Below are 22,259 nucleotides of genomic sequence, written 5' to 3'. Positions count from 1 at the left end.
AGGTGATAAATATTATGCAGACACCATGAAATCTAGGAAATGGTTCTTTCAGGCATCTGTTTTAATGGCAGTTAATAATATCAAAGAGCTATTCTGAGTGGTAGTAGAGATAATGGGGAAGAACAAGGATGAGGTACAAGAAGTTCCTATTATGCAAGGGTGCAAAGCTTTTGTCTTATGTTATAGCGAGAAAGAGTCCACTATAAGGAAAGAGTTGGCATTAAAGAGGAATTTTCCAGGAATGACAGGGGGCACATGAAATTGGGTAAAGGAAGAACAGAGGTTTAAGTATTTGAGCTATTTTCTCAATAGAAGGTGAAGATTGTATTGAACACAGGTTAGATCTACATTCTTTTTTTATTTTTATCTTTGTCCCTCATACATGGTTAAAGGCTTTGCCAGATATAGGCTTGATTTCCTGAAGGCAATTGAAAACAGTTCTTTGGAAAATGGGGCTCTCCCAGCTTGTTCATGTCATTTTGAAGTGACATTGCTGTTAAAAAAACAACTTTTTGATGCTGCTAGCTGTGCCAGCTATAAATCAGTGGTCAGTATTCCATTTTTGGATAAAATAATCAAATGAGAGGTTATAGCGCAATGATCAACGTTTTTGGAGGATGTAGCATTCTTGACCCTTGCCAGGCACAATTGTAGGCTAGTCACAGCACAGAGTCAGTGCTTATAGCAGTATAGGATGAAGTTCTGCACTATTTGAACAAAGGCAAGAAAATCTTCCTTGTTCTTCTGGACCTATCCTTTGCATTCAATTTATTTGTCCACACATTACTTCTTGGAAAATGTCAATCTCTGGGAATTGAAGGGATTGCATTACAGTGGCTGGAGGCTTTCCTATCTGGTCTGTGACACTTAAGGTAAAAGGCTGCTCTATTCTCCCTTTTCAGTACCATGCAGAGTTCTCCAAGGGCTCACATTTATCCTCCATATTGTTTAATACCTTTCTGTAGCCACTAGAGAGTGTATTGTGTTCATCAGGTTTCCAAATCTATTTTTATGCTGACAATATACAATATCTCTTCCTATGGGAAGAGATAGTTCGGCTACTTTGCTACGCTTAAATCCAACTCTCTTAGTGGTTGTTGAAAAAACATGTTGATTTTGAATACTCAGAAAAAAGAGATTTAAAATGTTGGCCTCCTCTGTTAAACTGGTGTTTGGATACTTTTTGTTGACTCAGGAAGTTAAGGATTTGGAGGGCTAGTTGAATGGAGATTTTGATATGGAGGGCAAGTTGCTCAGGTAGTTCAGATAGCTTTTTTTTTATGCTGCATCTCATTTTTAACTTTGCCTCTTTGGGATTTTAAATCATTCAGGATGGTTGACTAGGCACGAGTTTTATCTTCTCTGGATTACTGCAATGGCCTGTGCATTGACCTCCCTATGAGACACGTGCTCAGTCTGGATATAGTCCAGATTGTGGCTGCAAAAGCTATTTTTAAAGGTCCTATGGGCAATTCTCTACTTGCACTGTTGGGCTGGCTAGGCTTTCTCCCAATAGGATAGCAGACTCAATTTAAGATCTTGTTCCTTACTTTTTAAGCTCTTAGGGGAAATGATCCACTGTTATTTGAATAATAAACTAGAATGGTACAAGCATTGATGGCAGTGATGAAAAAGTCAGGGTGCTTTACTGCCCTTATTTACTCGTAGGATATTTAAGAAAATTAGGATTCATGAGGAGACTTTCTCAGTAATTGTTCCCTTTGGGGTAGATTTTCAAAAACCGTGAATAGGCGTACTTTTGTTGGCGCTCCAGGCGCAAACAAAAGTACGCTGGATTTCAGTAGATACGCGCGTAGCCGCGCATATCCGCTGAAATCCGGGATCGGCGCGCGCAAGGCTATCAATTTCGTATAGCCGGCGCGCGCCGAGCCGCGCAGCCTACCCCCGTTCCCTCCGAGGCCGCTCCGAAATCGGAGCGGCCTCGGAGGGAACTTTCTTTTGCCCTCCCCTCACCTTTCCCTCCCTTCCCCTACCTAACCCACCCGCCCGGCCCTGTCTAAACCCCCCCCTTACCTTTGTTGGGGGATTTACGCCTCCCGGAGGGAGAAGTAAATCCCTGCGCGCCAGCGGGCCGCTAGCGCGCCGGGACGCGATCTGGGGGCGGGTCCGGAGAGTGCGGCCACGCCCCCGGGCCGCCCGGGCCGTAGCCACGCCCTCTGGCCCGCCCCCGGAACGCTCCCGACACGCCCCGAAAACGCCACGCGGTTCGGGCCCGCCCCCGACACGCCCCCTCCGAAAACCCCGGGACTTACGCGAGTCCCAGGGCTCTGCGCGCCGGTAGGCCTATGTAAAATAGGCTTACCGGCGCGCAGGGCCCTGCTCGCCTAAATCCGCCCGGATTTGGGCGGATTTAGGCGAGCAGGGCTCTTAAAATCCGCCCCTTTCTGTGGAATAAGTTGCTGGCTAATATCAGAATGAAACAAGATTATCGTTGGTTCCATAAAATGGAAAAAGCCTCGCTCTTAAGATGTGATGAAAGTTGGCCTCATTTATTTTATGGTAAAAAGTGGAATGCACTGGTGTGTTGGTAGGTATGTTAGTTTGTGCTTTTTGATTATTTTGTGATTGTTTGTAGTTATGATATCTATGTTTCGACTAACATCGGTATAGAAGACTTTTAAATAAATAAATAAATAAAATGATATCTATTGCATTGTTTTATGTTAATCTATTCTACACCACTTTGAGTAACATGCTTAACACCAGGGAAGTGGTCTCAAGGTGTTTTCAAATAAAGAAATAAATATGGACTTCCATAACTCATCATGTTCAGCGCTGTTTAATTTCTTCATCCCTTTGCATGACTCTGTAGCTTTTGGCACCAACTTTTTACCTGTCAAGCTCATGATTAATATTCAAGTTTTCATTAATCTATTTTGTATACTCCTTCGGGAATGTCCGCTCTGCTGCAGATTCTATTATAATTTGAAGAAAGACAAGCCTTTAATCTAACCCTTCTTTAATATCACTTTTGAAAATATTTAGCAGAACAAGTCCCAAGACTGATCCCTTTGGGATACCACAGATGATGACTCTTCTTTCCTTGAAATGCATGTCATTTACCTCTTCCCTCTTCCCTCTGGTCTCTACCATTCAACCAGTTTCTAACTTTTTAGCCATCATGAAGCTATCTCCTTGGTTTCTTTGTTTATTTCTGAGTCTTCTATATGTACACCAATATACCACATCCAGTGCTTGCCTCCGATCTAATTGACCATCCAAGCAAAGAAATTGATCAGATTTGTTTGACATGAGCTCACTCTGATAAAATTATCCTGCTTTGGATTTTTGACCCCCAAAGCAGGGGAGATGGGATTTTAAACATTTTATCCCATCTTTACTTATGGCAAATGTCCTTTGAAAATGATTCTCCTAAGATATTTACTGCTTCAGATTCTATATATTGTAAATGTTATCTTAACAGTAAGAAGGAAGCACCAATGTTTCCCTGCTTTTATATTGGGCAAAGACAGTAAGAAAGATATTATAGTTTTGTTTCTCTTTCTCGTTTTTGTTACGGTTATACATGAAAAACTTAATATTCACTGTTCTCATTCCAATCTTATGTTTGCATCAAGAAGATTGCCACTCTTGCATTCATTTCCTTCTGAATAACCATATAATACTAATTCCAAGTGCATTCTCATTTCATATTCTCATCCTTATGCTTGTAAAAATGACAGAAGGCTGTGTAAATTGAAATACATTCTTGTACTGAAAATCATTACTTGAGCAGGACATGGAACACATGCATTTTTTCTTATGAAGAGTTTGGATTAAAACCTCAGGTGTCTGCTTCTTATATAAAACTAATAAAGAAAAGGGGAAATATTAGATTTCCACAGATGCCAACTAATGAAAGACACAGAAAGAGAACAAAGGAAGGACATAGTAGTGATAGATCAAAGTAAAAATTGATTGTGTTAGTAAATCACAGTTTTCCATGTTTGCAGTGTTGCAGGTATATTTGAATTGATGTAACTGTTCATAAGAAAATGAAATGCATGCTTCTGTATGCGAGCAGACTAATCCTCCACTTTATAGTATTCCTGTAACAATACCCTTGCTTATGTTATTAGTTCATTTTGTCCTAATATTTCTATTTTCTGAATTGCTTTAGAGCCTAATCTCATGTACAACCAATTTGCTTTTTTTAACTCATTTTCTCTTAGTGGGACATATTCCTAAGACATAATTTGTGTTCACAATTCTTTACAAAACGTCTATGCAATGTAACTTAAAAGGACATAAACCACACTTTAAAATATCATTATTACAACTAATTAGCTATTAAGAGCTCCACATTATTGAAATAATTTGCAGCAAACGTATTCATGAAACAAAATTCCAGTTCATTCTTTATAAAATTGTACAGTAAAATGCAGTTTTATAATAATGTGTTGTCAGAACAAGAGAACTTAGTGTGTCCCAAAACCTACAATAACTTTGCTAGATTTCTTTAAAAACAAATTTTACTCATTGGTATTGGAAGCTAAAATGGGCAGTGGGGCAACTGTGAGTATTTCACTAGGGGTTACATAGGAGCCATTGGTGAGTTTGGGTATTTAGGTAGAGCATATGGAAGCCTTGGTTTGCATGTGTATATTTTGGAGGAGACACAAAATTATGGATCCTGTGGGTAGGGAATTTTCATGTTGCCTGCTTCAGCATCAACAGATTGTGCCATAGTAATGTCTGGAGGATGGAGAAGCTCACAGACTAATTTTAAAACGAGTATGTGTGTGCCCATGCATATCAGCACGTGAGCAAGGATATGCTGGAATTTGTAATGGTGCGCACACTTCCACATGTATAATTAGGTCCCTAATTTTAAGAGGTTTCCTGAGCACAGCTAGCATGCTTGCGTCTTCCATAGGAGCTTGTCAGCTTTTATGTGCATATGTCTGCACATTTTAAAACATGCTCACACGAGGCACATTCCCAGTTTTGCAATTAGTCCGCAAGTTTGCCCAGTTAATAGTAACACCTTTCAGACCTCTCTGGTTCTTCATCCTACATACTACCCAGCTGACCCAGAACCCTCACCCTGTTCTAAAGCCCTAAAACTCAAGATCTACAGACTTGCTCCTCATCAGATACAACACTAAAGATATGCAGATATCTTGCATACGAGTACTGTAGTTTTAGGTTTTAAAATTTGGAGTTATGCATGTAAATCTTGACTCTGCCCCAGAATGCCCATGACTCTCCCATGCTCTATCCCTTTCCACTCCTTTATTTCTTATGTATGCACATGTACATAAGTACGTATTTTGCAACTTTTCAAAATCCGTGTTCCTCATGTGTGGCCCACAAACCACATATTTGAGCATTTTTGTTTGAGCAACACTTTTAAAATTGACCTGTCACTAAGTTGGGTAATTTTTTTAGAGTCATAGGCTGGCCCAGGTGATTCAGAATGTCACAATGATGGGACAATGATATTCTTGCACTTGACTGTCATGGTGTCATTTTCTGTCACATATCTGAACCTCAAGGTGGTAATTTTCTGCCACCTTTTCCAGCTGCATGTGGATGGTCCAGTTTGGGCAATCTCTTTTGGTCTTTGCAAAGACCGATGATGGGGGCTGGGATGTGTTGGGTATTAGAAATTCTTGGGGAGAGTTACATTGGTCCACAGAGGAATATTTATAGTGGTCATTCAGTACATTCAATGGAGAGTTTATTAGGGGTGGGAAGGGGGAACATTTTATTTTTGTTTTTTATTTCATTTTTAGGGGGCTTTACCCCCACAAATTTATTTTTGTAAATGTTTATTTCATTTCTTTAGTTAAAAAAAAAAAAAAGAAATAAACATTAAAAAAAAATAGTGCCCCCCCCCCGTCCCTCCCACCCAGAAAAATGCCAGAGCCAGTATCCTCCATGGCCCCTACTTATTCTAGGAAGATCCACAGATGAGGCCAAGGCCCCAACGCAAACTGGGGCCTTGCATGGGGCCTAGGGTAAGGTTACTTAGACCTACTGTGGCCGAAGCCTATGCAAGGCCAAGGCTTCAGCCTAGGCTTAGACATCCAACAGGTCCCACTGAGCAAGTCCAGGTTTAAGCCTGGTCTTGCGCAGGCCTAGGTTGCAGTACTTCACTGTGACCACGGCCTAGGCCATACGCAAGACCCAGGCTTGCAGGTCTGGAACAGATGACTGGGACTCATCCCAGGCCACAGCCTAGAACCAAGCTGATACCATGGCACAGCCCGGAGGCTAAGTCCTGATGCCAGGGCCTCAGCCTGGACCCAATCCTGAATCCCTGGGGCCCTGCCCAGAGACCAGGACCTGATACCAGGACCTTGGCCTTAACCCAGACCTGATGACGACCATGACCTGGAGGACAAGTCCCAACTCCTGGGCCTCAGTCCAGTGTTAGGGCCAGACCCAGCATTCAGGCCTTGTGAGTCTTATTTGTTTGTCTTCTTTCTTCTTTGATGAAATAACACCATCTACTTGGGAGGCGCCAAAGTAAATCAACTCTGTACAATTTCCTGCCATAAATCAAAATGGTGCCCTCCACTGGGGATTAACTGCAGTGCCTCCCAAGCTGATGGTGTCATTTTGTCGAAGAAGAAATAAGTGAGAGAGTCTCTATGGAGTGTCACTTATAATTGAACTTTTTATACTCTGTAAGAGGTCGCATTATGAACTCGGGGTGAGGTTTGTGGGATGGAGTGGGTTTTGGGGGCAGTTTTACATGCGTAGTCATACATGCAAACAGCATAGTTAACAAGAGTGAAGATTTAATGTGATTTGGAGTGGAGAAAGGTAAATGAAAAGTAGATTTGTACCTTGCTCTATCTAGCTTGATGCTTTTAATAGCTAGCTGCAATCAAGGTAAGTAGACAGTAAAATGTAAAAATCTGCTTTTCTTTTACTTTTCATCGCTCTAAATCCCATTAAGTCTTCATTGATGGTAACTGTAATATTCATATGTATGACTGTGCAAGTAAAACTGCCCTCCAAAACTCACCCCACCCTCACAAACCTCACCCCGAGGAACTGGTGCCCCCTTGTTAAGTGGTATAAACTGTTAACTTTTTTTATGAGCCTCTACAGAGTCTCTCTCTCTCTCTCTCTCTCTCTCTCACCCTCTCTCCAGCAGCCCAGACTGCCATTCACAAAATGAATCAGTGAAAATAACTTCTCACAATAATGTTATTGTGTGTTGTGGTAAATACCAATGTGGTATCAGGAAAATTATCCTCATCGAGCAGTGCTTTTGCTATATTTATAGCAAAATGTTGAATCTAGGTCATAGATTGCTGGAGGGACCTGGGCTTTATTTGACAGGCCTGGGACAGAAACTGAATGAATCTTGGGGGGCGGCAACAAAGCTAGCACCAGCCCTGGTCCTAGGACCCTGACTGCATTATCTGAGTTATTGAAGATTTTGCCAAAATGTTTCCTTAGATAGATATGCAAGCAGAAATACACTTACATTTCTTAACAGCTAGTGAGGCAAGGGGTGAAAAGGAAAGGTTAAATAAAAGAACAGAAAGGTGCTTCAGAATTCAGATAGGGTGAGATGAACTTTCCAGAAACTTTTGAACTGTGTTAAGAGTTTTCTCTGGTTAGTTTAGAGGTTTGAAAAATCACTAACAAAAAGCTAAAATATTACTATATACCAGGAAAATATGAAAAATCCAATGCAAAACAATTTCCCTGGAAAATTTAAAGATATAATAGATTCTGAAAATGATTGCATATATGCAGTACTATATTCAAAAAGCAGCCAAATTACAATGAAAAATGACTGCACACAGAAATTCAGTCCAAATTTACTATATATTTGTTCTATATTTTTGTAAGCTAATGTAATTAAAAATGGACAAATAAATAACACAATCCAAATCAGACATGGAACAATGAAAATTAAAATCCCAATGGACCCATCAGAAGAAAAACACTTAGCTTAACTCAGTTGATAACACCTCCAAGATGATGCAATTTTCAATGAAAACTGCCTCGAAGGTATAATCTAAAGCCATTGTAGATAGTCTCATGTCACGTGCAGGCTTAGTTTGATGTTATGAGGCAAGGCTAGAGAGATGGCTGGACAAGCATTGGCTGGAGAGACAAGGCTAGATGAGGCAAGGCAGAAGAGCTAGGAATCAGGAACACTGGAACGCTGAAAAACAAGAGTAGTTCAGTTCTTTGCTCATAGATACCTGTAGCATGTAGACAAGGATAGGGTTAGGATTTTTCCACCCCTTAGGCACTTTTGGAGCTTTCACCCTTCTGCCTCCTGTAAGGAGGACTGTTACAGGATAGCAGAGGGCTATTCTCTGCTGAATGAGATTCAGAAGAGCTTTCAGGCAGTAATTCTTAGCCAGCTTGCTGCCCTTAAATGTTTGCATCCTAGCCACAGACATAATGGGTGCCTATTGATAAATCCAGGCCTGCATGTGGGGCTGGATTTGTTGTGCCCTTCATCTTTACAAGTTTCTTTCAGCCCACATGCAGGGAGGCTAGGCAGCACTCTGATGGGTCATGTCTTCCTTTTGTGATGGACTGCCGACTGATGACAAGGACAACATTCACTCTGATGATGACTCTTGGATTAATCTCATGGCTCTTCTGATGCGTAAATGATGATTATGATGCCCAGTGCTTGGGTTCCTGTTGCTTTTAGGGACTTACCTATGCATGATTTAGTGTCTTTATGCAGAGTAATAAGGAGACATGATTCACTGTGTGATAGGCTCTCTGGTAGTGCCTTTTTAGAGTTCTTTGTCTTTTTCTCTTGGTTCAATTCAAGAGCATCTTAAAGTTTATCAGTTGTTAGCAAGTGACAGATAACTGATAATTCTTCCTTCATGGATTGGCCCCAAAGCCATAAACACAGTTATTCACACAGTACCAATTGTCCTCTTTATCTTTCCCTGCTCACAGTGTATCTCTTAGTAGCTGGCATGCTTCAATAAATTTGCCAATTAGGCATGTACCACAAAAATCACAATAAAGTCACAAGTATATTATGATACTTTTCAATTAGGTATACCCTCATTTATGGGCTAGTGCACACTTCCGCCTGCCGGCGTTTTTTGCTTTCAGGTACAACTGCCAACTTGGCTGCCCATTTAGAGTACGATCATAGGGTTACCCATTTTTTAAAGAAAAGTCCATAAATTTACGCCGCACAAATTAAGCGCTGTATAGAACATTTTTTTTCTTTTTTTACCGCCCTTTTGGGCTTATTTTCTTTTTTCCTTTTTTCAAACTTTCAAACAAGTCTCTTTTTTCAACTTTTTGTTAAAGAGAATGAATCCACTTATCTTTTCTGTGGACTAGCAGTAGTCCCGAAAGCTCGACTGCCTGCCGCTATGCTAGCTTGCCCCGCTCTGCTAGCTTGCCCGACACCGCTGGTGTTTCGAAGTAAATTCTTTGTCAGGGGCTTCAATATGCATGTAGAGGATCGGTCAGAATATGCGGCTACTGTGGCATGTACAGCAGTTCAGGAAAAATTTCTCATCTCTGGTTTGACCGCAGAGCAATACAAGCCAATGTTCATTTCTGTTGACGTTAGAGAATCCATCTTAGCTGCTTGTCCTGTTTATCAAGAATCATGGTCTCCTCTACACTCCATCTTAATCAAGTATGTGCTGGCTCATGCACACAATTGAAAACTACCCTCCCAATGTATGTCCACACTAGTATATATAAACATGGTAACATTCTGTGAACTAGGAATATCTTTTAATATATTCCATCGGAATACTGGCATCAAGGGGCAATCATGACAATGGGAGAAAAAGAAGGAAGACTCTTCCTTCTGAGACACCTGGGGAAAACACATGTAGCAATGCTGATAGTAAAAGGCATAGGATGAGGATCAAGAGCCCTCCTACAAGTTTAGAAAGGATATTTTAAGAGGGGAAAACAGCTATAGAGGCAGGTTGACTCTAAAGGTGGAACAAAAGTTACCTGTTCCTATCTCCACTGTGGTGCAGAGGCAGAAAAAGACAAACTCAGTGAAGGATTGCAGCAGTAGTGAGCATGCACTGACAGTAAGATGCCATCAGTTAAAACCAGCACATGTGTCCACATAAAAAATGAATGGGACCAGAATTGTTTGTCTTTCTCTCTGCTGGGTTTCCCTGAATTTTCATCTGACTGGCTGGAGGACTGAAGTGTATACACAACTAAACCAAATCAATACCTATACTTTTTAGCAATGTGCATTTGTTCAGGACGAATTAGGCAATTTCAACAAAATTGCCTAATTAATCCTGGTTCGGGGACCCTGAAACCCGATGTCATCACAGGGGGACGCTCCTGAGGTTTGCGCCACTGAAGGTACTTGAGGCAGGTCCGTGCGGCGTGCACACGCCCTAAGGCAGCTGGACAGCATGGCGGGGGGCAATGCCCAAGCCGGTCCGGGGACGCCGGAGATGATGGCAGGCAGACGCCACAGCAGCCAAACGCCCGTCAACTGTAGGAGAAGTCGCCAGAGAGGTAAGGAGGATGGAGTGGAGACGTCGGGTAGCAACAGTCGTAACAGTACCCCCCTTCAAAGGGCAGTCTCCTCTTCGGGTACCAATCTTCGGTTTAGAAGGATGCGCAAGGTGACACTGATGGAGCATCTCTTTGTCAAGGATGTTGGCCTGAGGCTCCCAAGAGTTGTCTTTGGGGCCGAAACCTTCCCATGATATAAGGTATTCAAGTGCATTGCCTCGTCTTTGGACATCTAGTATCTCTTCAACCTTGTATTCTAGGTCGTCTTCTGCATTGATAACAGGTGGTACCTGAGTCTGGGAAGTAAATTCTCTGAGGATGAGCGGTTTTAAGAGTGAAACGTGGAAAGCGTTATGGATGTTGAGTCCAGGTGGTAGCTTCAGACTATAGGTAATGTTGCCAAGATGTCAGAGGATTGGAAATGGTCCAACGTAGTGAGGAGCGAACCGAGTAGAGGGTAGCTTCAGTCTGAGGTGTTTGGTAGATAACCAGACTTTATCTCCAGGTTTGAAGACTGGCGCTTGCGAATGGTGAGCGTCATAGTATTTCTTTGCACGGTCACTCGCTTTATTCAGCATGTCCTTTGTCTGAACCCACAAGTTATGGATTTCATCAGCAGTAGCTTGAGCTGCTAGGGATGTCACTGAGAGCTTCAGTGGAAGTGGCGGTGTTGGAGAACGTTCATATACCACTTCAAAAGGTGTTGATCCAGTTGATGTTGCTGGATTAAAGTTGATTCGGAATTCAGCCCATTGTAGCAGTTCGGCCCAGTTATTCTGATGGGAACTGACGTAGGCACGAGTGAACTGCTTCAAAGTTCTATTCATCCGTTCTGTTTGACCATTTGACTGTGGATGGTAGGCTGAAGTGTAATCTAGAGAGATGTCAAATAACTTTCACAAGGCCCTCCAGAATCGTGCCGGGAATTGTGAACCACGGTCAGAGACAATGTGCCTAGGTAGACCGTGAAGGCGAAATATGTGCGATATGAAGAGTTTCACAAGTTCCAAGGCTGAGGGTAAGCCAGGAAGCGATACAAAGTGGGCCATCTTGCTGAAGCGATCAACTGTTACCCAGATGGTATTCATTCCTCCGGAAGGGGGTAAATCGACTACAAAATCAGTAGTGATGTGTGACCAGGGCTGTTCCGGAACTGACAGAGGTTGCAGCAGACCCCACGGTTGAACAGAAGCGGGTTTGTTCTTCGCAAAATTTGTACAGGATGCCACATAGGAATAGATATCCTTCTTGATCATAGGCCACCAATAAAACTTCTGTATTTTGAGCAGGGTGAGGCATTGACCAGGATGGCCAGCCAGCTTGGAATCATGCGCCCAAAAGAGCACCTTCATCCTGAGGTGTTTTGGAACGATGATCTTACCAGCGGGCACAGAATGGGTAGTCGTCAAGATGACTTTCTTTGGATCAATTATGTACTGAGGTTCTTCGGGCACATCCTCCGAGAGAAAGGAGTGTGCCAAGGCGTCTGCTCTGGTATTTCTGTCTCCGGGGCGATACTTAAGCACAAAGTCGAAATGATTAAAAAATAAGGACCATCTGGCTTGTCTGTGGTTAAGACATTGGGGCGGATTTTCATACTCCGCGAATAGGCCTACTTTGTTTGCGCTCCAGGCGCAAACAAAAGTACGCTGGATTTTAGTAGATACACGCGGAGCCGCGCGTATCTGCTAAAAACCTGGATCGGCGCACGCAAGGCTATCGATTTTGTATAGCCGGCGCACGCCGAGCCGCGCAGCCTACCCCCGTTCCCTCCGAGGCCACTCCGAAATCGGAGCGGCCTCGGAGGGAACTTCCTTTTGCCCTCCCCTCACCTTCCCCTCCCTTCCCCTACCTAACCCACCCACCCGGCCCTGTCTAAGCCCCCACCTTACCTTTGTCGGGGGATTTACGCCTCCCGGAGGGAGGCGTAAATCCCCGCGCACCAGCGGGCCTCTTGCGAGCCGGGCCGCGACCTGGGGGCGGGTACGGAGGGCACGGCCATGCCCCCGGACCGCCCCGGGCCGTAGCCATTCCCCCGTACCCGCCCCCAAAACGCTGCCAACACGCCCTGAAAACGCCGCGCGGTTCAGGCCCGCCCCCCGACACGCCCCCCGACACTCCCCCTCCGAAAACCCCGGGACTTACGCGAGTCCCGGGGCTCTGCGCGCACCGGTAGGCCTATGTAAAATAGGCTTACCGGCGCGCAGGGCCCTGCTCGCCTAAATCCGCCCGGATTTGGGCGGATTTAGGCGAGCAGGGCTCTGAAAATCCACCCCATTGTGCGTGACGGAGATACTCTAGATTTTTGTGGTCCGTGAATACGGTTATTTGATGTTGAGCGCATTCGAGCCAAAGCCAAATGCAAGCTTTATTGCCAAGATCTCTTTATCGCCGATCCCATGGCTCTTCTCGGCTGGGGAGAATTGTTGTGAGAAGGAGGAACAGGGACGTAAGGCTTTCGAGTCTCCTGTCTGGCTCAATATGGCCCCTACGCCGACATCTGAAGCATCAACTTCAAAGATAAAGGGCTTGTTGGGGTTGGAATGCCATAAGCATGGTTCCATGGAGAAGGCAGTCTTCAGATTCTCGAACGCAGAAATGGCCTCTGCAGACCATTTTGAAGCGTTGGCACCCTTGCGGGCCATCGCGGTCAAGGATACTGTTAAAGAAGAGTAGTTCTTTATGAAGCTTCTATAATAGTTGGTGAACCCCAGGAATCTTCTCAGGGCCTTCAGGCTGGTAGGTTGGGACCGATTTTTGATACTCTCAAGTTTGTGAGGATCCATCTGGAAGCCTTCTTTAGACACAATATAGCTGAGGAAAGGCACTGAGTCTTTGTGGAATTCGCACTTAGAAATTTGGCGTAAAGCCGGTGTTCACGGAGTCGGCGGAGTACTTGTTTGACATCTTCCATGTGAGTGGACAGGTCCTGGGAGAAGATTAGAATATCATCCAGATAGACCACAAAACTCTTGTACAGCAGATCCTGCAAGATGTCGTTCATCATGTTCTGAAATATGGCGGGTGCGTTGCACAGGCCAAAGGCCATCTGAAGTGTTGAAGGCTGTTTTCCATTCATCGCCACTATGAATGAGAACTAAGTTGTAGGCCCCCTTCAGGTTGAGTTTTGAAAATATTTTGGCCCCTTGAAGCCAGTGAAACAGCTCCGAGATTAAAGGCAAGGGGTAACGGTCTTTAATCGTGATCTCGTTCAGACCTCGGTAATCGATACATGGCGTAGGGTACTGTTCTTCTTCCCACCAAAGAAAAAGCCTGTGCCAGCTGGAGACTTCGATAGTCTGGTTCTCTTCAATGTATTCTGACATTGCCTTGTTCTCAGTTGCTGAGAGAAGATAGACACATCCTTAGGAGGTTCAGTATTGGGTTTCAGTCTTATGGCACAGTCATAGGACCTATGCGGAGGAAGAATGTCAGCCGCTTCTTTGGAGAATACATCCCCATAGGATGCATATTGGGTCAGCAGTCCTGGCATTGCTGGAGTCGTAGGCATGCAGATGACAGGATAAATCTCCTTAAGGCACCTCCCATGACACTGTGGGCCCCAGCGGGAGAGTTCCAAGGATGCCCAGTCAAATTGGGGTTGGTGCACTTGCAACCTAGGTAACCCCCACTTGCAACCTAGGTAACCCCAGGACAACACAAAGAAGGGAAGCGATTCCGTATGGAGAGCTCCGGTGTGGAGAGTCACTGATACGGTTTGGCTAGTCACATTGCCCGGTAAGGGCTCTCCATGAACGGAGGATAGAAGTAGTAGAACTTTCAAACTGATGAGGGGAATCCTCAGGTGTTCCACTAAACGTCGGAGAATAAAGTTTCCTCCTGCCCCTGAATCCACCAGGGCAAGAGTTTGAACCATGGACGGTCTGTAGGTCAAGGAGACTGGGAGTGAGAGTAGAGGAGAGGGCATAGTGAGGCCTAAGAACAGTCCTCCCACAGGACTTAGGCCCGTCCGTTTCCCAGATGAATAAGGCATGTAGGGACATCGTGGCCGGACTAACCACAGTACATGCAAAGGCCGTGCCTCTTCCGAAGTCTTCTCTCTTTGGAAGTCAAATGCCTGTGACCAAGTTGCATCGGTTCATCTTCACTGGCAGCAGGAATTACTGGAAATATCCGAGGTGCAGGTTTAGCATTAGCCTGTTTCAACCCAGGTATTCTATTAGGCAGGAGTTCCTTCACCTTGTCACGAAGCCGGTGATCGATCCGAGTGGCCAAAGCCATTAGTTCGTCCAGCTAGTCAGGTGTTTCATGAATGGCTAGCTCGTCTTTTAAACAGGTATCCAGGCCTCTGAAGAAAAGGGTCTTCAGGCATTTAAGGTCCCAGCAGAGTTCTGTAGTTTTAAACTCTATCACAAAATCAGCCAGTGGTCTGTTGCCTTGCTTCAGGTCCACCAAAGCAGAGCCAGCAACAGTAACTCGAGCAGGATCATCAACAACAGATTTAAATAAGTCCAGAAATCCATCTATGTCCTGCAATATAGGATCCTTGCGTTCCCAAAGTATAGACGCCCAAGACAAGGCCCTTCCATCCAGATAAGAATGGATGTAGGTAGTCTTGGAAAAAGTTGTAGAGAACTGAGAAGGCTGTAGAGCAAAATGAATGCAGCACTGGTTTAAAAAGCCCCTGGTCTTCTGAATCTCTCCCGAGAAACGAACTGGAACCGCCAGCGGTACAACAGTCTTTAAAGTAGTCTCTGTGTGTGCAGCTGATGAAACGCTGAAGTGAGTTTCTCCAAAGCGTCTTGCTGCTCCAAAATGCACAGGGCCAGGCCCGGTATGATCTGTAGGGCATTGAGCTGTGCCGGGTCCATGGAGTTAGCAATCTGTTATTATTTGTAAGGGTTTTGGGTGGATCCCTGGACCTGTGGCAGATGACCACGCCCACGGGGGAAGTCCCGTGAGAGCCACAGGTCAGGCTCAGCGTAGGAGACACACACACACTAGTTCTTTTATTAAACAGGATAGGTGAACCACCAGAGGTGGCAGTAGTGAGCTGGAAGTAGCCCAGTTGGACTTGTAGTCCCTCAGGCTCTGGAACAGCGATCCCAATGGCTGTGCTATAATAGAGAGAACTGAGATTGTGAGTAGTAGCAGGATATGCAGAGTTCAGAAATAGAGCCTCTTTGGTAATGTACTCACGCAGTGGTCTCTCAGTGAGGAGCACAGGAGCTGGAATAAAGGCAGGCCCTCGAGGAGCGAGTACCTGGTTCCATGGAATAGCTCTGAGAGACAGAGATGGTAACTCACAGATGTTATAGGCAGCGTTGTCTTCCTGGCAGAAGTGGAGTCCAAGTAGAGAGTCCAGGAACATGGGCCCTCGAAGAGCGAGTACCGGTTCCAGACTGCGACCTGAAAAATAAGAAGAGAGAGAGGCCCCCGAGGAGCGGGTAACCAAAATAGAGTAGGTCCGAAGGAGGCAGAGTTTTAAGGTATGGAGAGTGAATCCCATCCATGTGGAAGCCTGAATCGTAGCATTTGCTAACTCGATTAGCTAGCAATCGCGTAGGCCTTTTATATCCTTATTTATTTATTTATTTATTTATTTAACAACTTTTAATATACCGACGTTCGTATGGCACATCACGCCGGTTTACAAGTAACTCAATTAAAGGAGGAATTACAATGAACAGGGGGCGGGGGATGGGAGCAGGCCAGAAAGAGGGGAGGGCTAAGGGAGACAGGAGAGGAGAGGGAAAGATAGGTAGCGAGAAATAGAGAATAAAGAACAACCATAAAAATAAAAGGAACTTATTTACAGAAGGATCTATTTACAATAGTTACAACTAAAGTAAAAATAGTTTACCTCAGTTTACCTCAGTTTACCTCAGTTTATCCTGGATGCATGACGTCATCACAGGGGACACCCCTAACGTTCACACCACTGAAGGTACTTGAAGCAGGGCCATGCAGCGCGTGCACCCTAAGGTAGCTGAACAGCATGGCGGGGGGCAGCGCCCAAGCCGGTCCGGGGACGCCGGAGAGGATGGCAGGCAGAAGCTGCGGCAGCCAAACATCCGTCAACCACAGGAGGAGTCGCCAGAGAGGTAAGGAGGGTGGAGTAGAGATGTCGGGCAGCGACAGTCATAACACCCAGCTGAGGAAAGAGGTGAGTGAGCCAGTCATCCTCTGCCAAAGAGATACCCCCCCAAAACCAGGGCACAGGTGTCTACATACATTACCTGTTATTCGAGATGCAAACAGCTGCTGATGTAGCCCCTCCCCTGTAAGGATCATGCTGGAGGTGGGCCCTCCCACTGGTGCATACAGTGCTAAAAATCTGCATGAAAAGAAGTACCCCTTTGTATGTTTCTTAATGCCCACCCTGACAAAGGATGGAGTCACTCAACCCAACCTACTGTCCACCTGGATTATGATGAGGATGATATCAACATCAATCTTAGATGTCAAACTTACCTAGCCCCAATATCAGATTATCCTAGCTTTTCAGTCCCAACTTCAATCTCTGAGTACAACCCTCTCAGCCCCAATCTCAAATAAATTCTGAGTGAGGGATAAGGCATCAAGGGCACTGGCATTAATACCCACAGACACAGATTGAAGAGTGAGACAGCAAGAGGAGATGCATTAACAGCCCCAGTAATTGAGTGAGAGGTAGGGCATTTGGGAATATTATTTGGTGTGTTTGTGTGTGTTTGTGCTTTTGTGCTTTAAATAGTCAGTAAGGCAAGGAATAAACTGAAGTTAGACTGTATTTTTAAATAGTCAGTCAGTAAGGCAACTAATATGCAGTAGTTAGTGTGTTTATTTTTAATAGTCTGTAAGGCAGCTAATAAGCAGAAGTTAGCTGCAAAATTGAATCTTTATGGGTAGAAATCCCTTGTGTATTGGGGAAGACTATAGCGATAGTAGTATACTACCATCCACCTGGTGAAGATGTTGAGATGGACAGTGAAATGCTAAGAGAAATTAGGGAAGCTAACCAGATTGGTAGTGCGGTAATAATGGGAGATTTCAATTACCCAATATTGACTGGGTAAATGTATCATTGGGACATGCTAGAGAGATAAAGTTCCTGGATGGAATAAATGACAGCTTTATGGAGCAATTGGTTTAGGAACCAACAACAGAGGGAGCAATTTTAGATTTAATTCTCAGTGGAGCACAGGATTTAGTGAGAGAGGTAATGGTGGTGGTGGCCACTTGGCAATAGTGATCAAATTTGAATTAATGACTGGAAGGGGGACAGTAAGCAAATCCATGGCTCTTGTGCTAAACTTTCAAAAGGGAAACTTTGATAAAATGAGAAAAATAGTTAGGAAATAGCTGAAAGGAGCAGCTACAAAGGTAAAACATATGCAAGAGGTGTGGTCATTGTTAAAAAATACCATCCTAGAAGCACAGTCCAGATGTATTCCACACATTAAGAAAGGTGGAAAGAAGGCAATACGATCACTGGCATGGTTAAAAGGGGAGGTGTAAGAAACTATTTTAGCCAAAAGATCTTCATTCAAAAATTGGAAGAAGGATCCAACAGAAGAAAATAGGATAATGCATAAGCGTTGGCAAGTTAAATATAAGACATTGATAAGACAGGCTAAGAGAGAATTTGAAAAGAAGTTGGCCGTAGAGACAAAAACTCACAGTAAAACGTTTTTTAAATATATCCGAAGCAGGAAGCCTGTGAGGGAGTCAGTTGGACTGTTAGATAATCAAAGGGTTAAAGGGGCAATTAGAGAAGATAAGGCCATCGCAGAAAGATTAAATGATTTTTTTGCTTCAGTGTTTACTGAAGAGGATGTTGGGGAGGTACCGGTACCGGAGAAGGTTTTCATGGGTAATTATTCAGATGGACTGAACAAATCACAGTGAACCTAGAAGATGTGGTAGGCCTGATTGACAAACTGAAGAGAAGTTAGTCACTTGGACCAGATGGTATACACCCCAGGGTTCCTATGGAACTAAAAAATGAAATTTCTGATCTATTAGTTAAAATTTCTAACCTATCATTAAAATCATCCATTGTACCTGAAGACTGAAGGGTTGCCAATGTAACCCCAATATTTAAAAAGGTCTCCATGGGCGTTCCGGGAAACTATAGACCAGTGAGCTTGACATCAGTGCTGGGAAAAATAGTGGAAATTATTCTAAACATCAAAATCGTAGAGCATATGGAAACACATGATTTAATGGAACACAGTCAACATGGATTTACTCAAGGGAAGTCTTGCCTAACAAATATGCTTCATTTTTTTGAAGGGGTTAATAAACATGTGGGTAAAAGTGAACCAGTAGATGTAGTGTATTTGGATTTTCAGAAGATATTTGACAAAGTCCCTCATGAGAGGCTTCTAAGAAAACTAAAAGGTCATGGGATAGGAGGTGATGTCCTTTTATGAATTACAAACTGGTTAAAGAACAGGAAGCAGAAAGTGGGATTAAGTGGTCAATTTCAGTTGCTGCAGCAGTCAAAAAAGTAAACAGAATGTTAGGAATTATTATGAAGGGAATGGTTAATAAAATGGAAAATTTGGTAATGCCTCTGTATCACTCTAAGGTGAGACCACACCTTGAATACTGTGTACAGTTCTGGTCCTGCATCTCACAAAAGATATAGTTGCAATGGAGAAGGTTCAGAGAAGGGCAACCAAAATGATAAAGGGTATGGAACAGCTCCCCTATGAGGAAAGGCTGAAGAGGTTAGGGCTGTTCAGCTTGGAGAAGAGATGACTGAGGGGGGATATGATAGAGGTCTTTAAGATCATGAGAGGTCTTGAATGAGTAGATGTGAAGTAGTTATTTACTCTTTCAGATAATAGAAGGACTAGGAGGCACTCCATGAAGTTAGCATGTGGCACATTTAAAACTAATCGGATAAAGTTCTTTTTCACTCAACGCACAATTAAGCTCTAGAATTAGTTGCCAGAGGATGTGGTTAGTACAGTTAGTGTAGCTGGGTTCAAAAAAGGATGTGGTTAGTACAGTTAGTGTAGCTGGGTTCAAAAAAGGTTTTGATAAGTTCTTGGAGAAGTCCATTAACTGCTATTTATCAAGGTTACTTAGGGAATAGCCACTGCTCTTAATTGCATCAGTAGCATGGGGTTTTCTTGGTGTTTGGGTACTTGCCAGTTTCTTGTGGCCTGCTTTGGCCTCTATTGGAAACAGGATGCTGGGCTTGATGACCCATGGTCTGACCCAGCAGGGCAATTTCTTATGATTTTATGTTTTTAATGTGGTCTATGTCACTTTGTACAGAATGTTCAATCTAGTGCATATAATGAAATTATAGTTAATTCCCATAAAAATGACCAAAAGCCCTTAAACAAAAATCTAATTTTCTACAATTGGTATTGATTTTATGGACATGCAGTGCCACAACTTGAAAAAGTGTTGAGAGTCACTGGATAATCTCTATTAATCCACAGAGATCATAGATCACTCCATTGATATCGGTGGAGTCAGTGAAGGATTCCTGCAGTCATCCCTTTCACTGCAATATTTTTCAGTAGGTTTTCAGTAGATGGCACTGTACAGCATCTGATATGCATTTGTTTCACCAGACGTTTAATGGAAAGAGATATGTCAAAGCAATAAGAAAATAAGAAGAAACTAATTTTCAATATTCTAGATTTGTGTGCATTCTGTATTCATATTGCAGAGGAGTTTTGAAAAGATGAACAAGTACTGATTTTGGCAATGAAACTATAAGACTATGCCAGAAGAATTTGTTCTCTTTATTGAAGGAGCCTTGGGAACAGAATCAAAGACAGTTTTCTGGCATGTGAATATCTTTTATCTGTGGCAGAAATCAATGATTTCTTTAAAGAACACACTTTAGGGATATAAAAGTAAAGGTCTGGATAGATTCACAGATTACTAACTTAACAATACATTAACCAATCTCAGACACAATCATTGCAAAAATATTCTCATCAACTACTGATGAATCTAACGAAAGGAAATGAGAAATTAAATTTTGCTTTGAGAACATCCCAAAGCATTCGGAAAACTGTTTCAGAACACAGCTTGAGAGAAGGAATGATCTAATGTGAACATGGATCATTTCTCTACCTTTATAGATACCTTTGGGCAAGCAATACTAATTCTGAGAATATGATTGGTTCTAAAGCTTGCTCTAAAGAAATACTTATTCTCGTCTTGTTTCATGCAAGTAGTCCTTGTACATGGAGAGGGCAATATTCAAAGTCATTTCCATGGGTGAAACAGAGTTTTACCCATAGAAATGGGCTGTTTGAAAATTGCCCACCTCAACACTTAGATTGGGTGAAGGAAATAAAATGCATAATTTACAATGTCAAATCTATACAACTTAAATCCAGGGGAAAATGTACCAGCAGATAAAGCAAGTAGAAAACTCAGTGGGTGCTTTTTCCTGGGGAAATAATCAAAGCAAATGTGCATACTTTCGCTTTGATTATTGATGCAAAGCCCAAGTTTAAAGAATACTCAAAGATTTTTCACCAATGCAACCCCACAGACCTGCAAGCTAAATTTCAAAGGGAAATGTCCTATGGAGATTCCCTTTTGAAAATACAGAGATAATGGGTTCCATGGGTGCACTTGTATATACCTAGTTTGGACCTGCCTTACAGCTAAGGTAAAGTACATGCATGGATTTCAAAATGAAATTCCTGTTGGTTATTTTCCTTTCTTCCCTCTCTCAGCCCCACTGGAAAGCACACAAGCTGCCTCACAGGTTGCATACTTTGGTCCACAAAAGGGAGGGCAATTATTTTAGCCTGGGGAATTTATTCAGGAAATTGCTTAGTTGCCTCAGCAAATTCGTTTCAAAATAGCCCTCACAAATTAGAGCTGCTGCAAGCAAAATTGAAGGCTATCAGAAAAATTGGTAAAGTACCTGTAGCCCCACTGAGGGTATGGTCTGAGTATAACTGGATTCCCCATCTGTGAATACACTTCTGAGGGAAACTGTCGCTGTAAGCCAGCAAACACAGTAACAGGGCTATATCAAACTGTGCATTAAAAAAACATGATTAAACATTCAAACAGTATTAGCTTTCATAAATAATGCTAATATCTATACTCTATACAACAACTTCCTTTTCCTTAGAATACTCATCCATAAATATTGCTTTTATAGTTAATGATACCAAGGCCTGGTATACTTTGCTATCAATGAGCTGATTTTATCACTCAGTAGTATATTAATATCATTTACTGGGCTCAGTATTAATCATACATAAGTAAATCCACTTATCCTTTTTTCATCCCCAAAGATGTACTGAAGTGCTTAATGTTCCTTGACCCCCCAGGAGCTGCAGCCATGGGAAATGTCTGTTGCATTTGGAGGTGGACCCTTGTCCTGGAGCAGTGTAGAACGGCTCCCTGGTAGGGACCAGGAAGCACTTGCCCCCAGGTGGCAAAGCACAGGAGGAGACAGAGGCTAGGAAGAGCTTCACCACTGGAAGCCCACGGTTCCCCCGAGTGGAGCCCGTAGGGACCCGGGCCGCTTGGACTTAGGTGGGCCTCGTAGGGTCTCCCGGAGAGGTAGTAGAGAGGTGTGCCCACGAGCAGCAAGGGAGCGTGGTCGGTCACTAGGCTGTAGGCCTGGAGAATGAGGGAAGGCCAGTACAGTGTAGGCAATGACAAGACAAGGGACAAAGCCAGAATCAAGAGACATGGTCAATGGCAGCCGGGGTCAGGTTCCGAGGATCCGTCCGAGGAGTGTCAGCCAAAGCAGGGGTCAGATACCAGGAATCAGTCTGAGAGTAGTCAACGAAGCAGGGGTCGGGTTCCAGAGGACAGACAAGGTC

The sequence above is a fragment of the Rhinatrema bivittatum genome, chromosome 3, assembly GCF_901001135.1.
Source record: "Rhinatrema bivittatum chromosome 3, aRhiBiv1.1, whole genome shotgun sequence".
NCBI classification, from domain to species: domain Eukaryota; kingdom Metazoa; phylum Chordata; class Amphibia; order Gymnophiona; family Rhinatrematidae; genus Rhinatrema; species Rhinatrema bivittatum.
This window is presented reverse-complemented; position numbering follows the sequence as displayed.